The sequence below is a fragment of the Lissotriton helveticus genome, chromosome 10, assembly GCF_964261635.1.
Source record: "Lissotriton helveticus chromosome 10, aLisHel1.1, whole genome shotgun sequence".
NCBI lineage: Eukaryota > Metazoa > Chordata > Amphibia > Caudata > Salamandridae > Lissotriton > Lissotriton helveticus.
In genome coordinates, this window is record NC_136071.1 from 193,379,511 (window position 1) to 193,396,592 (window position 17,082).

At 47.7% G+C, this 17,082-nt stretch overlaps 1 protein-coding gene across 1 annotated transcript in view; it reads left to right on the forward strand.

Moving 5' to 3' along the window:
* Positions 1-17,082, forward strand: part of LOC144785111 (uromodulin-like) — a 382,476-nt gene that overhangs the window by 305,634 nt on the left and 59,760 nt on the right. The window lies entirely within an intron of this gene.

Here is a 17,082-nt window from a genome sequence, read left to right on the forward strand (position 1 = left end):
AGGGGCCTTCAGTGTGTGCTGTTTGAAGGATGGTATCTCTGTCCTTGTAGTGAAGCAGTCTAGTCACGACTGGGTGAGGTGGGTGACAGGGTGCCAGTGGGCCGTTCCAAGGCAAAGAAGGAGGTGAAGTGGTCCGGTGCAGCTTCTGTCTTAATCCAGTGTTTTGTGTAAGACACCATATCGCTGCCCTCTACCCCCTTAAGCAGACTCACCGCTCTAATGTTGTTGCATCAGTTTCGCCACACTTCATCTTCAGCTCGCCACTCCAGGGTACGGACTCTTTCCATCAGGTCGTACACCTTCTGAGCCAAAGATTTGTGTTCTGGCTCTACTCCCTCCATCATGGCTTCCACTCCCTTGACCCATTCTGTTAGTTTACTGTGTCCGGCTCTGGAGGGTGACGTTGGTCTTCATTATTGTGGAAAGCACTTTATCAAGGTGTACATGTAGAGACACATATGCAGGTTCAGGGCCCTCAGTTTCAGTGGTTTCCAGTGCCATGTGGTATTAGTGACTGTTTGGCCTTTGAGTTTCCCATATCAGCTGTGGTTATTCTACCCCCTGTGCATGTGATCTTCCTATTGATAGGTGTGGCAGTGTGGGCCTGGAATCAAGTGCTGTGCACCATGTTGGGGGCAGTGAGTGCACCCACAGGGTCAATGGTCTCTGCCGCCGTACTAACTCCCAGTTCGTCAACTAGTTACTCAGCAGGCTCACCTTTAATGTGGGGTTCCACTACTGTTCCAACCCAAGACGTCTCCGCAAATGGGGTAGTGTCCACAGCTTTGTATCCCCAACACCTTAACTACAAGTTAAGATGAATACTGTGGGACATTCACACTTGGATTAACATTACCTATGGTAATAAAATGTTACTTTACATTAAAAAAGCCTAGAAATTCACTGGAAAAAACAATGGTTAAAGTGACATCATAGTTACGAAATGTACTTTTTTCTTACTTTGCATTAAAAGAAACTTACAATTCACTAAAACGAACAAAGGCTAAAGTAATCCTAAAGTTAGGTAAACATTCCAGTGACAATGTATTGTTTTAAACTTACAATATAAACACTGACATTCACCAGTAGTTATATAAAGTAGCTATAACTTGTGACCTAAAGTAACTGTAACATTTGGCCTTGCCATGGACTGCTAATGACCTCACATATTACAACACACATGGCTCAAGACATGTTCAACAACATGATTGATAACATCACTGCAACATCTGAAAGGACATAATTAATGACAAGACTGTGTATGTCGCTCATGAGTTATAATGACTTTAGGACACAAGTTATAGTTACTTGAGATAACTATAACTGGTGAACTTCTGTGGTGTTTTGAGTTTAAAAATGTTTTATTGTTACTCAAATTTTCACCTAACAGTAACGTTGATGACAAGTCCATCTCTTCCCACATGAATCTAATGGATCTTCACTATTCTATCGCTTGATCTTCATGGTGTACAGATATTGACATTGATTACAGTGAGCTTTCTGGACATTAATATCTGTTTTCCTCACTCAGACATTGAAACTGATCTGACAAGGTTAATATTTTTGTGGAATTTTTTGATTTGTACCCCTTAATTAATTATGCACGGTATAAGGATTGATCCAATTATTGTGTGTGCCTTTTCTTCAGAATTAATTTCTTCAACTTTGGTGTGATTTATTTCATGCTGCCATTGTTGAGACAGATTTCTTATCCAAATTATTGTAAAAAATGTTTCTCAAATGAGTCTCTTGTTAGCCCCTAACCTTTACCTATAGTCCATACCCATGCTCACAAGGAATTATTGGGTAGCCCTTTTTTTTAACTTTTTTTTTTAGTTTGCATTTTTTTGCCCTTAGCCTTTTTGAATCTGTAGCCTAGCTTGGGTCACATAATTGGATGTAGCTGATAGACTTTGTGAATTACTCACAGACAGTCACACAATAGAGGGATTAGGTGTGCCTCAATGGGCCATCTGCTGGCAGGATGGGAGGGAGTGGAGCTAAGCACAGCCCCACTTAAAGCTGAATATCCTATGCTCTGCCTTTACACAAAGGGTTTAATGACCCTGTATTGTCACTGCAATAAGCTTGGAGCCAGGACAGGGAAGTCAGGAAATTCAATTCACTTCAATTGATCAGAGGAAGGACTCTCAGAGGACTGTGACCTGCTGTGCACTCTAACAGAGTGCTGCTGTACCTGGAAGGACTGCTTTACTGCTTGGAGTCTGTCTTGAATCCTCAGACGCCAGCCCTGCTGTTGAGCTCTACATCTTCATCTGCACCCAAGCCTACCAGAAGTGACTCCATGTTGATCGCCCGTTCAGAGCCACTGTCACATATAAGACTCCCACCATCTTGAAATAAAAATAGGGCCTGGACTCAGCCTAGTGAGTCCTGAACCCACAAGAGGTGTCCCACCAGTACTGGACCCTTGGTTGTGGTGCTAAAGGTGCTTAGCTGAACAATTTCCAAAACTGAGGACTTAGGAAGATGTTGGCCAAAAAACTTCTCTGAGAACTAGGAGGAGACATTACCAACCTGTTGGCATATCTACCCGATGTGCAATGCGGGTCGGCTTAAGTTCTCAGCTTCTCCCTCTATATTCTTCTCAACAACAGCGAATCCTTTTTAGCGGTCATTTGCGATAAGTCTATCCAGCCTCGTGGATCTGTGTTCGGCTACAGACTTCTACCTTGTCTCGCTGGAGTTTTTCCGACTTCCATTTCGGCAACTAAGTCCAAACATAGACATCATCACAGCACCTTCGAGCCAAGGCCAACGGATGACAATATTCCCTACACAGACACCGCCAGCAGCCTTGCCCGATGGTAAGCGCTGACTGGACCCAGTCCACTTCTTGTATCCAAACAACTTCGCATTTTGCCATATTTTTCAACCTTGGCCCGGTCTCACTTGAATAGACGTTCGTGGCTGGTGCTTTGATCTTTTAGAATCAATAGTTTTTCATTGCGTGGTAAACGATCATAATTACACAGCTTTGCTGCCTAAATCAGGGCACTGGCAGAGCGAAATCAGAAAGGCATTACACAGCGTTCAGGTCTACATCCCAGAGGGTGACCTCGCGATAAAATTCAATCCACAGAACAGTCATAAGGCACCTAGCAAAGATACCTCTTTTATATAACAAATGAAACAGAGAAAGAAATAAACAACCCTACCACCCCCCCAACCCCCGCCCCCCCTCCGCATCAGTTCATGACCATCTGCCTCACCCTAGCCACCAACCCCTGGCTAGTATCTTGCAGGTTAATTAGCGGTAGCACCAGGTGGTTCTAGTGGTATGAGTTGTAGGATTTGCAGGTATATTGGGCACGTTACTTGGTAAGGAGTTGTAAGAATGGGCCCATATTTTCACATATTCCTTGCCCTTCCCATCTACACTGAGCGATAGACGCTCCATTGCTAAGAGGTGCCAGATCCTCTGAACCCAATCTCGAGGGTCTGGAACTAACGAGGACCCCCAATGCACCAGCAGCACTTGTCTCGCCGCAAGTAGTGCCAGGGCTATCTGCTTACCCCTTAGTGATTTCAATTGAAAGGACCCAGGGTGGGGAAGTCCCAGTAATGTGTGTTCAGGCACTCGTGGCAATGTAATCTGAAATGCAGTATCAATGGCATCGAGGATTGCTGTCCAATAATGCACCGATTTCGGACAATGCAATAGCAAATGTACCAGAGTGCCAGTAAGACCACACCCCCGCTAGCAGATGTCTGACTTGGTTCTGTCCCACGTTTTGATGCGCTCTGGGGTATAATACCAGTAAGTGACCACTTTATATGCAGACTTCGCACCCGCTGAATTGGAAGCAGTGTGATGCGCTCGATAAAAGAGGTGTTCCCATTCTTTCTGCAATAAGGGCCTCCCCAGTTCAGTCTCCCTTCGGACCTGTACCTTTGTGCATTGTTTCTTAGGGCCTGCAATGATCATAGTGTACAGTTCAAATATGAGTTTACGGTCGTCCTTTTTACAGACCAGCCATTTTTCAAAAGTTGTCATGGGGCGAGACATGTGAGGGAAGTTTGCAGACTGTGTCACCCAATGTGCGAGTTGCGAATAATGGAAGGCCTCCGACGCTGGTAGATCATAATCCTTGCGCAGTTGGGGAAAGTGAATCAAGCCATCTAGATCAAAAAGAGAGCCTACCCTTTTACAACCCTCCTCACTCATACGGTGGAAGACTGGGGACGCGCAGCCTGGTGGGAAATCAGGGTTGTCCACAATAGGGGTCATTGGGGAGGGGAACGTGGTCCACCCCTTCTGGTGCGCTAGCCGGTCCCAAACCTTAAGAATCGGTGATGTAAACGGAGAGGAGTATAGGCCCCATGCTCTGTCTGCCCAGAAGCCACAATTTGCGTCAATTGTGACAGCAGGCCACAGTTTGGTCCATAAAGTACCAGTGTTTACTGGACTCTTCCATTCCGTGATGTAGCAGAGGCAAGATGCTTGATAATAAGCACTCACGAGCGGGAAGCCAAGCCCACCGCAGGCTTTCGTAGAGGTGACTAGTGGTAATGCGAGCCGCGGTTTCTGATTATCCCACAAGAACTTATTAAAGAGCCCCTGTAATTTCCAAAGGGCGCCTGGTGGTGGACTCACAGCAAGCATTTGGAAGATATATAGGATGTGCGGGAGCACCGTCATCTTCACTGCCGCTAATCTCCCGTTCCATGCCAGATTAAGACAGGACCAGGCGGACAACGCTTTGGCCGTTTGTTCCAACAATAATTTATAATTGAGGGCCATTGTCTTAGCGATAGACGAGGTCAGCCGAATGCCCAAATATGTGATGTCGGTGTGCACCGATTGGAAGGCAAAATCCTGTTTCAGGTCGTGGACCTCAGTTTCGGGGATAGAGATGTTAAGAATTTGCAATTTCATAAAGTTTACTTTGAATCCTGCAACGTCTCCAAAAGCAATAAGCTCTCTCGACAAATGTCGCAGTGTGGGTTGCGTTAGCGAGAGTATGACATCATCCGCATACATACTAATTTTGTGTGTTTCAGCGTCAAAATTACTACCAACAATGTCATGGTTGGATCAAATGCGTTGGTCCAAAGGCTCCTTATAGTGCACGAATAACAGTGGGGACAGGGGCCAACCCTGCCACGTTCCCCGGGCAATGGGGAAAAGGGTCGATTTTCACCCATTCACCCGCACCTCCACCTTGGGGAGGCATACAGGCAACGGACCCATCAAACAAAGTTATCACCAAACCCGAATGCGCGTAGGACTGCAAATAAGTATTCCCAGTCGACGTGGTCAAAGGCCTTCTCCCCGTTGATCGAAAGTAAGAAGGCCTGAGTGCGCGAACAGTGTACCAGATCTATGAGGTGGAGGAGCCGTTTGGTGTTGTCCCCTCCTTGTCGCATCGGGATAAATCAGGATTGGTCCGGGTCTATAAGGTCATCCATCAAGGGACTAAGTCGGGAGGCTAAAATACTCGTGAATAACTTCGCGTCAATGTTAAGGAATAAAATTGGCCGGTACGACCCGCACTCTTTAGAGTGCTTCCCAGGTTTAAGAATAACAGAAATTGCCGCCTCAGACATTGAGGGCGTCACCTCCCCAGTGTCGAGGAAAGAGTTAAAATGCCTTGTAAAAAGGGGAGCCAGATCCACGCAGGATGTTTTATAAAACAGTGCCGGAAAGTCACCTGGTCCCGGGGATTTAGCCACTTTTAATCGTGCTATCGCTGAGATGACCTCCTCTATGCGAATGGCTGAGTCTAAGGTGTCGGCCGATGATTGAAGCAAGGGAGCAATATCGCAAGAATTCAAGTAGTCCCCTGGGTCATGCGAGTGAGCATCCCCCCTCGTGTAAAGGTGGTGATACAACTGACGAAAGGTGTCAACAATAAGGGTGTCTGTGTTATGTTCCACTTCATTCAAATCTCGGACCGATTGTATCGCGGACATCTGCGTTCGTGCCCGCAGTCTATGTGCTAGCATCTTCCGCCCTTGTCCCCACTGAGATAAAATGTATGCCATAGTCTCGTGGCATAGTCTCAGGAGGGCATGCTCAGCCCTGTCTAAGTCTAGGTGTTTCAGCATGCGTCGTCGCGTTTCCAGTTCTCTCCAAACTCTTAGAGCCCCGGTTTGTTTGCGAACTGCCTTTAGCTCTCCCACCTCCCTTTCCAATTCCATGCACTTTTCATTGCATAACCGTGCACAGGATGCTGCTATCGCGATGAATTTTCCCCGCACCACTAGTTTCATGGCTTCCCATACCCCAGCGAGAGGAGTGCCTACTTGGTCATTCTCTGAGAGGTAGTGTACTATAGTATTCCGGATTCGATTGATGACCTCCCCCTAGTGAAATAGGGAGTCACGGAAATGCCAGCCTGGCGGTGTCGAATGCTTGCCTCGTGCTGTAAGTAATACTGATATGAAGGCATGGTCTGAGAGGGAACGGGGAGTGATATTCGCAGTGTGAAATTTAGAGAGGAGAGAGGGGGAGGCTAAGAAATGATCCAAATGTGCATAAGTTCTGTGTGCTGCTGAGTAGTAAGTATAGTCGCGCTCATTAGGGTGCTGAATACGCCAAACATCACTCAAGCCACAGTCAGCTAACCATTGCTTCCCTCCCTGCAACAACACCCCTGTTTAATTCGACCTTTCCTCCGATCTATCCATCCCTGAGTCCATCACCGCATTTAGATCTCCTCCCACTAAAAGCGCCGCATCCGGGGAAGCAAGAACTTCAGAGAGAGCTAGGCACAAGAAGGATTCTTGCTGTTCATTCGGGGCATATAAGGACCCTATTGTCATTTGTGTATCCCCCCATTGTACTCGGAGTGCTAAGAATCTGCCTTTCATATCTGCCACAGTGGAGACTACTTTGCATTGTGATCGCGCACTAAAAAGGTTTCCAACCCCATTTTTCTTGGCCGAACCTGAGGACCACATCTGCAGTTGGGAAACGCCTTTCTCTCATCCGACTAGTATCCTTGGGTAAAAGATGGGTTTCCTGAAGCAAACAGATGTCGCTCTCAGTGTTTTCTAAGAGAGAAAGTATTGCAGCTCGCTTAGCCGGGCTATTCAACGCTTGTACATTCAAACTTACAATTTTTAAGCCCCTACCATCGACCCAGAAGGTCATATATCTGCCCAAGCCCAACAGAGTCAAAACCAGTATAGGTCGTCTCACTCGGCCTAGGTAACTGCCAACCCTGTCTAAGAACTGATGCAGAGCCCCAAAAGCAAACCCAAAAGACCGCGTTGCAAGCAAAATAGAACAACAGAACAAAAGGTAAGAAACAGAAAATCCAATGGAGTGACAAAAGTTTGTCTCGTAGTTCAAATGTTCAGGGGACATGGCACTCTCCCAGTTCGAGCCATGTAGTACAGAGCAATCTCTCTGTATGATGGGAAGCGATGACACTGCTCACCATCAAACTGCTCACCTCCTCCGGCGCCAACAAATAATCCCAACTGGATACCCATCTACTTGAAGATTAAGGAACGTCTGCATTGTCCATCACCTGTAACACCAATGTAAGGGCTGCCTCTAGCTCCAGCCTTCTAGTAGCCGTGTCTGGTTTTGAGGCGGGCGGCGATCTTCCAACTCGCTGCCACTCGAAAGAGCGTCGGCATCGTCGAGAAAGAGGTCTATTGTTCCCAGGCATGGCAGAGGGCTGATCCAACCCCAAAATATTATAGGTGTCCTCCAAAGAGCTGATCTGCAGGAGTTTACCCTGGTGTTTGAAGATGAGGCGAAACGGATGGCCTCAAGAGTAGGGGATTCCTTGCTCACGAAGGTGGTTGGTGATGGGTTTGAAGTCCCTGAGCTTGATCAACATGGAGGCTGCCAAGTCTAGGTATAGTGCGGGCTGATGACCCCGGAATTGCACTGGGTTGATATCTCTGGCCTTGCGAAGGATTCGTTCTTTGAGTTGGAAATCGTGCACAGACGAGGATGTCCGGGGGGAGCTTTAGCACCATGCGGAAGACCCACACAATTAACTCAGTCCATTTGAATTTCTTGATCCTCGTCATCCCCAGAATCTGATTAAATAAATCGCAGACGTAAGCATGGAGGTCATCTCCCTCTTCCTTTCAAGGGACTGCTCGGATTCTAATGTTATTATCGGTACTCCAAGTCCTCTGCATGAGCCTGAAGGTCTATATTCTGTTCCTTAAGGCGGATCATATCCTGCTGGAGCTGGTGTAGGTTGAACAAAAAACAATAGGTAATATTTGGTAGACAATTATATATGTATGTAGAAAACATTACATGAAAAGAAGTGAAGGAGACAATTATTCAATTAGTCTTTTGTTGTTGTTAATCTTGTATTCAAAAGGAATTATCAAACAGGGTCATGGTCATACAGTTAAAGCAGCACTGTATTTAGACAAATCATATGACAACCATAAACTATTTGGTGCTCAAGGGTGTTGAAGTGAGAGATAGCGACGCAAGTAGTAGGATAAAACAACGTGAACGGCGCAAAGAGGGTGTGAGTGCAAGTATCATACAGTGGGTGGCTTAGTGAAGTGAACAATTCAAGTGACTTAAGTGTTCAATTCATAGTTAAGCAATAGCCACAGTAGAATTTGCGCCAATGAATGTGCTGTACAGTCGACCACGTTTCAACCCTCAATTGTTTGGGGTCGTCTTCAGGACACGGTTGTTGTTTTAGATACAGAGCTGGCTGCGCAGGGGTCACTGCTCAGCGGAATGAAGCGGGTAGGCAGGCGTTTGGTGTAGATCGTCGGACAAGCTAGTTAAAGCGCCATGGTCGGGCGTCTCGGGTAGTAATAAACTGTCCACGAGGTTCAATGAATGTGGACCTCAAAGTGGTTGGCGGTCGGGCGTGTCGAAGTAACTCCTAGGTCAAATCGGAACGGAGCGCCGTGGTCGGGCGTCTCAAAGGAGCTTTTAATGTGCCGCAGGACCTGAATTACTCTGGGTAGCTGAAGGGCTGGAGTCCCGTGGGCGTCGGTGGCGGCAGCAGGGATCCGCCAGGGCTGGGTATTGGGAGCTGGTGTAGGTCATCCTGTCTCCCCAAATCGTGTTCCTCCAAAGTTGCCACTCGCTCTCCTATGGAATCAACACTTCTCTCAGGTCGGATGAGAGCTGGGAGCGGAGCTCCATTACATCTTTTTTGATTGTCGTGAACAACTCGACCATGAAAGTCTTGGTTGCTGGCGCATCATTTTTGTCAATTTGCGGTGTCTTGGTATCAGACTGGGAGGCAGACTGGCCTGACGTTTTTTGTAGGAGATCCTTCAGGGGCTTGTCCTTTCTACCTCTGGCCAATGACATGATGCCGCAATCAGGGGTCTGTTCGGTGTAGTACTCTCTTGGAGCGTGGCAGCAGCAGATATCACCGCAGGCTCGTGAGAATCCAACTCTCGCAGGGCAAGCCGGGCAGTAGCTCAAGAGAGAGAGCGAGTGGTGGGAGATTCCGCGCAGCAGTGCAGTTCAGGACCAAGTGCGGTAGATCCAGATCGCATAGCCCAGATGGTTGCCTGTAAGTCATTCACTCCCTCTCAATCAGACCGCTCACCGATTGAGGACCTGAAAACAGGACAGGGGGTGCGGACCGCTGGGGGGGAGACTCCAAATCTAAGGGAGCTGTGGCCTGACCGCTGTTGATCCGACAATCATCACCATCTCAGATTCCCGGGTGTCGGGGGGGGGGGGAAATCAGACAGCCGCTGCAGTGTAGTGTCACATCGAATGGCCACCTCTCAGCAGTATATCCAGCAAGGCCTTCAGGAGGGCATCAGGGTCCCCCCAGGGCGATTAAGAGGAGCTAGAGGCCCCACAGAGCAGCAAGATCGTTTGCAAGGTCAGGCGTGGGGGACCGCCACCCGCGAGTCGAGGGCAGGCCTCCCCCCCACCAAAGCACAACAGTATAAGGCCTCCAAGGCAAAGGTAAGCTCTAGGAGTGGTCACATAGGGGGGTCCCACACACCCGCCGCCGCACACCCACCGCTGTAACAGGCAAATCGCGGTTTTCTTCTCCTGCAGCCAGGTCCAGCCCCTACCATCCAACTCGGAACCACAGGCTGCTCCTCAGCCCCCAGGTCTCGCCGCCGAGCACCTCTGACTAAGCGCCAGCCAGTCGCCGCTACAGAACGCAGGGCCCCTCACTCAGCAGGGGGGGTTCCGCAGAGTGAGATAGCTCCCACCATGCGCCAGTAAGCAGGACCCTCCCACGACCGGCACCTGCGCCGCGCTGCCCGCCGATGTGCAGACCGAGCCACGCACCTAGAGGCCGGGCGCTGGCCCGCTGCCCCTCTGCTCCTCACCTCTATACGCCTGGGCACCGGTTGCTTCGAGCAGCAGGAGCACGGGAGTGCTCGGGTGTCCGCCTGGAGTCCGCTCGCAGCTGTGTCTGCAGCGAAGTTCAGTCTGGGCTGTTAGCGCTGGGCCTCACTGCCTCCAGACTCCCTGCCTGCCGCAGATAGGCCGCCTCCTCTGGTTTGGCAAAATAGCAGCTGCTTTGCTGGGCCTCCCTCTAATCTCTCGCCGGCGGCCGCCACGCTCTGTTTCTCCCCTCATACGGCCACTCAGCTGCTATGGTCAGGACCCAGTTCTCCTCACCAGGCGATTGAGGTCGCAGCAGAGTCTAGGCCTCACGGCGGCAGCAGGTCCCCATCGGGCACGCTGGGCCTCAGCTAAGCCGGGGCAGGGCAGCCTGGGTAGATTGCAAGAGCCACCAAAGAACCAGCAAAGAAGCCCACCGCCGGTGTCAGAACAGCCGCGGGCACCACTACACTCGATCATGAGCGTGGATGAGAGGATTTAACAAAGCTTATGGCAGGCGGCGCTGGAGGGATAGGGAAGCACGTCCTATCTCACCGCCATCTTGGCTACACCCCCTCCATTGATCTTTTAGGCACTAGTTTTCACAAAAGAAAATGTAAAATTCATACGTCTGGTTCTACTGATTGGATTTTTGTTATAGTGGTGTCAAATCATTAATAAAAATGGACTCTATTGCTTGAAATTGTTTTGAGTTTTTTCTTGTGTTGTGTTTTCACATCATTACTGTTGTGTGTGGCATAAATACTTTACACTTTGCCTCTAAATTAAGCCTGACCTGTTTTTCGTACCAACCTACATAGGGTTAAGCGTAGGGTAATTTAGTGACTTTTTGTGGTTCACCCTGCAGGGGATTGGGACTGTTGCTTGACCAGAGCTTCCTCAGCACAGGGCTTTTTTACTTTATTATTATTATTATTATTATTATTATTATTATTATAATATACTTTATTCGGCATCAAAAAAGACAACACCATAAAGGCACAGCTTAAAAACAATTCATGTAAATACATTTTTTGCTTATTCCATCCAGATTTCCTTTTGCTCTTGGCAACTGTTAAAAAGATTACAATGTGATAAAAGATTTAAAAACGATTCATAACTTTACAATTCACTCATTCCCCCTAGTATTCCTGAGACGCATTGCCACTCTTAAAAAGTTTACAGTACAATGCAGGGTTAAAATCTCAGTAGAAAGTTTTAAATAAAATAACGCCACTTTAGACTGTCTGAATCCTGCTTTTTTTAGTACTCTTTTTAAGAAATGCTTCCTCGGGTGCTTATAGTATGGGCATAGCAGTACAAAGTGGAGGGTGTCCTGCGGAGATCGGTGATCACAGCCGCAAGGACCCATCTGCTCCACTGTTCTGGTAAAACCTGCGGGCAGCGCATGACTATGATGTAATGAATCCAACCTAAAGCGCGTCATTAAAAACCTATCTTGGGGACTATGCATGAGATACAAGTAAGGTTCAATGCCCAGGCAAGATTTTGTCAGGATATAACTTCTCACTGCCGGTTTTTTAATCTCCTGGTCTTCCCTGCTAGAGCCCAGTAATTTCAAGATCTTCCCCTTGACCATAAGCTTATCCTTGGCCACAGTTTCTGTGGGTGATTAAATAATTCCATACAACCCAGCCTCTCAAGACATTCCCTCACATATTTAAACAATGGTATGTTCAACCCATTATTACGAGCCATGCAATCCTTTATAATTTCTCTTGTTAGGGTGGCCTCTGGGTTTGTCCAGATTTTAACCCAGCAGGTAACAGGTTTTAATGTTACCCTGTCATAGATGTAGGTGTCACCCAGTTCCTCATGGACAATGAAGCCCGGGGTACTTTGTGGCACTTTCAACAGTCTTCTAAAAAAATTATTTTCATCAATTTGAAGAGGCTTGGCATCAACAAAGCCCCAAACTTCACTGCCATAGAGTACTTTAGCCGAACATATGGAGTTGTAGAGGTTCAGGATCTGATCAGGAGACCAGCGGCCCAACCTATATGCATGATTCATGATAGCCCCCGTGCTTCTAATCAGGGTGCGACATTTTTCCTCCATCAGTGGTTTAAAATTTAGTTTGGAGTCTACCAATACCCCTAAGTAGGAAAAACACTGGACTTTTTCAATGCGGTGTGCCCCAATCATATATCTGTATTTCTTTGCGGGCACCTTCCCTACCTCCATTATATATGATTTGGCAAGGTTAGTTGAAAAATCTAGTTTCACCATAAAATCGACAAAGCCATCTAGTAATGCTTGAAGGCCCCGGGGGGTTCGGCCAGCTGCACCGCATCGTACGCGTAAAGCAATACCTGAACCCCCCTGGTACCTATTCTTGGTGAACCCACTCCCAAGCCTGCCAGCGCTTTCTCCAAGCCATTAATGTACAGGATAAATAAGAAGGGTGTCAATATACAACCCTGTCTAACTCCCCTTGTACAAGGGAACTGGTCAGTCATGCTACCCTCCTCATTGTACCTGACCTGGGCTACGGTGTTCATGTGCAGGGATCTCAAGATATTTATTAGACCCTGGTCCACTCCTAGCTCCTCCATGAGTTCCCACAGTTTGAGCCTATTCACCCGGTCGAAGGCTGCCGTCAGGTCCATGAAAGCCAGGTACACTGTCTGCCGACTAGCAATTGTGTATTTGGCCGTCAGGAGGTACAGATTAAGGAATTGGTCAGTTGTGGAGCGTCCAATTCTAAATCCATACTGTGTATCGGAAATTACCTTGTGTTCATCTGCCCAGTCTAGTAGTCGGTTCAGTATGGCCCTGCCGAGAACTTTCATGGACACATCGATGAGCGAAATTGGTCTGTAACAGGACGGGCTCTCCCTATCTCCTTTTTAAAAAATTGGTACAATTATCGCTAATGACCAAAATTTGGGCATGCCCGTACTTACTTCAGCATTTATCACCCTGGTCAAGATGGGGGCCCACAAATCCACTTGAGCTAAAAACAGGTCGGGGGCACTCCGTCAGGTCCCGGCGCTTTATTTCTAGTCAGGCCCTCCACACCTACCTTGATTTCATTTAATGTAAAAGTTACATGTACTTCCCCTTCTTGCTTGTCTTTGGGGACTATACCATCCTCCTGTGTACTGAAATTGTATAGGCCATTAAAATGCTTGAACCACGATGCCGCCAAGATGTGATTTGCGATCTTAGGCTTATCCCTATCTTGGAAGCATGGCTCGTTAATGACCTTCCAAAATGCTGTCATGTTTTTGGTTTCAGCTGCTTCCCTCAGGCTCTCCCAGGCCTGTTTTTGCAGGGAGGTTTTATGGAGTTTAACAGCCTTATTATATAGACCTCGACATATTATGACCCTGCTTTGGTCCCTCGGCGGCTTGTGAGAGCCAGTTTCAGCTCTCTCAGGGCTTTAGTGCAGGCCTGATCAAACCACCCGTGTTTCAGCTGGGCTTTTTTCCCCGTTGTTACCCTGAGTAGTCTGTCAATTTGCTTTGTGACCCCTTCATAAGCCTTGACTAAGTCAGCCCCTTCTACTTCCGAATTTAGGCACCTCCAAACCAGCTGATCTTTATCCGCCATTAATGCTTCATAAAAGACATCGGCGTCCACCTTGGACCATCTGAGCCTTCTCCCCTGATCAACCGCTATTAGCTCCCCAATCGCCCCCCTCTTGTCCTGGATTCTGGACTTGTCTGGGTCCCTCAAGACAATGACTAGTGGGTTATGGTCGCTGAATGCGCTCGGTTGTATTTCAAACCCCAAGGCCTCCTGTTTTAATATTGTGGAAACAAAAATAAAATCTATGACTGATTCGCAACCTCTGCCTTTGAAGGTGGGGTGCCCCGCCTAAGGCTCTCCTCCCTCACTAGGTCCATAGTGTGTTCGAGGGCGAAAGTACCCATGACCTTAATGAGCTCATTTCCCTCTATATTATGTTCTAAATGGGGTCCATTTTCTCGGAGGCAAGAAGACCAGATGCCCTCACTATATTTCAGGTGTGGGCAAAGATGGCAATTAAAGTCACCAGCAAGCATCCACTGGTATCTAGGTCCCTCTTGGTCAACCTCCCCCGCCAGCCTTGTTTCTAGTTCTTTAAATCTGGACAGCGGGGAGCCGGCTAATACCGCATTATAAAAGTTCACAAAAAGAATGTTCTGGCCCCTCATGCGGAGGTTTAACCCCTGTAAAACATCCGAGTCCCAGCTCAAGTCTTTCCATGTCCCTTTAAGTTTCAAATCTACATACGTCACCAGACCACCTTTCGCTCTTCCCACCCCCCCTTTTCGCCCTGGAACAAAAAACATTTTAAAACCTTCCAGGGCTTACTGATCTTTGTTCCATTCCCAGGTCTCTTGTAAAAGGATGACCTGGAATTTTTTTATATAGGCCAGCCAGTCATTATTTATCAATGTAGCTGAAAGTCCCGCTATGTTCCAGGATATAACTTTTATAATGCCTACATCATCGGAGAAGGAGGTAGCTCTCCCCAGATGGACACCTTCTCTTGGGGGTTCTCGGGGCAACTCCAGTGCGTTGGCCAGCTCTATATTCTCCAGACCCCCATTGACAGGATTAAGCTCACTCCTATGGTTGCAAACCTGAGGCTCTGGCAGCAGAGCGTCCGACAGTTGACTTCTGGTTGGCATCGCATCACCCCCAATGTTACCATTTCTCATACTGGGTTCGGAACCTAGTGCCTCCATCCCACTATAATGTAGTCAGTCAACCTGTTCCAGGCCACTGAACCTATTGTGGCATAGAATTTGGCTCTGTGCTGTTAAAAATCGGCCATGCCTGCCCTTCTCACCCCTTCCCACACCACCATGTGTTACAATGGACCATCCACCTTCTATATCCAACAGATCTTTGGAAGGATAAAAATAAGAGAGCGGCCTAGATTCAATGAGTGCCCCAGGGCTATAATGCCTCCAGTTATAGATATATTCTACAGTGCGTGGGTCTTTAAAGTTCACCAGCACACAGTCACCAGCTACAGTTTTGGATTTGTGACCCACCCAAGACACCCTTCGTACCATCAGTATTTCACTGGTGATGCGATGGGGGAGAGGTCTGTACTTGTTGAGCCAAAAGATGACTTTATTTTTCAGGGTGGTATACGTTTCCAACTTAGGAGTGGTTAATTCGGGAACCCCTGTCAAGACAACCAAATACGGGCTCGTTTCCGGGGGCAAATGAATCTTGGACTCCTCCTTAGATCCCACAGTAAATGCAGCCCACCCGCCCTGTTTTACAATTGGTGAGAGTCCCACACCAGCAATATTGGACAATATATTTGAAGAGGCAGTAGCTCTCACAGGCGATGCAATGAAATTGTCTACTGGTGGTTGTGCCACCGTAGTTGGAGATTTAGGCAGCATGGTGCCACCTGTTACAGTATTCAAATGCGAATTACCCTGAACCTGCACATTTGATACAATGTTATCTAAAGTTACCATTATGCTTTGTTCAAACTTAGAAAGTTGTTGCTCGATACAGGTTAATCTCTCTTCAAGCGGTCGGAGAGAGTATCTCAGTAGGGCACTCAATTTCACATATAAGGGATCCTCCCCTATCACTGATCCATCAATAGTTATGACCTCACTTTGTGAATTATCATCAGGGTTTATTACAGTTGGCAGTGATAGGTCGACAGAATCAGTAGGCCTCTGTTCCTCGTCCCCCTTATTTCTAGCTGTTGTAAGATTATCACCGGAACCTTTAGCGAGTTTAACCTTTCTGCCACCAGCAGTATTGGCGGTAGCCCGCTTCCTCTTAGGTTTTGCACCCTCACGTCTTTCCCGCAACTGGCGGGTGTTAGATCTTTTAGGGGGATTAGCCACAGTGGAGTCGGAGGCAATCTCAGTCTCAATAGGATCCGGTAGTTGAAATTGCATGACAGGGGAGGAGGCGACCTGATCCTGGGAAATAGGAGGGTTATGTACAATCGCTAAAACAGTGTTTATATTTGCACCCCTAACCCGCTCAGGGGTGCAAGCATTAGCAATATGGCCCATAGAAGATCTTTTGGCCATAGCTAAATCCTGGGAGACCCGACGTTCCATAAGTATTATGCCCTGGTCAATAACAGAATTGGCCCTTGTTATAAAATTGTCCAATGTTCCCCTTAGATGACTGCCAGGTCCCTTAATCCTACTTTAACGTGCTGCCATAATACTGGTAGCGTCTTCACTGCAAAAAGTACTTACAGAGTGTCCAGGATGCGTACCCGGTCTATTACGAACAAAAGAGGGATGGCCCGGTCTGGTCTCCTCCGGGCTTAAACGGGCCCGCCGTGAGTTGCCAAGGTCAAAGGGGCCGGGGCAACAGCCAAACACCTCTCGCGGGACCACGCTGCCCACTGGATAATGTTGTTGGGGCAGCGCACGGTCCGCGGGTGTCAGGAGGCGTTTCAGGCAGCCAACACACCCTCAGGGGACAGTCAGGGGCCCAGCAGTTCCAAGAGTGGGGCAGCAAACAGCAAAATGGGCACAGGTGCAGACAAGGACGCAATCTCCCAACTCAAGAAGATTTACTTAAAAAGCACACTTTTCTAAATAAATGACAGTTATATCCAAGTGAAGGATGCTTCCGACACACACTGCTCAGTGGCCCAAAAGGTTTCGTTCAGAGTTTCAATCCTAGTGATGTCATACTATTTCTATAAACTGAGGTATGAGTTCTGCTAGATCCTCGAACCTGAAAATCTAATCAAATCTGAACCTCTATGAGGGTTTGCTGAGTTAATAGATGCATTCTTCTAGTTTTTGCATGCAACCTGTAGGCCACAGGGTCAAATCATGTCTGCCTGC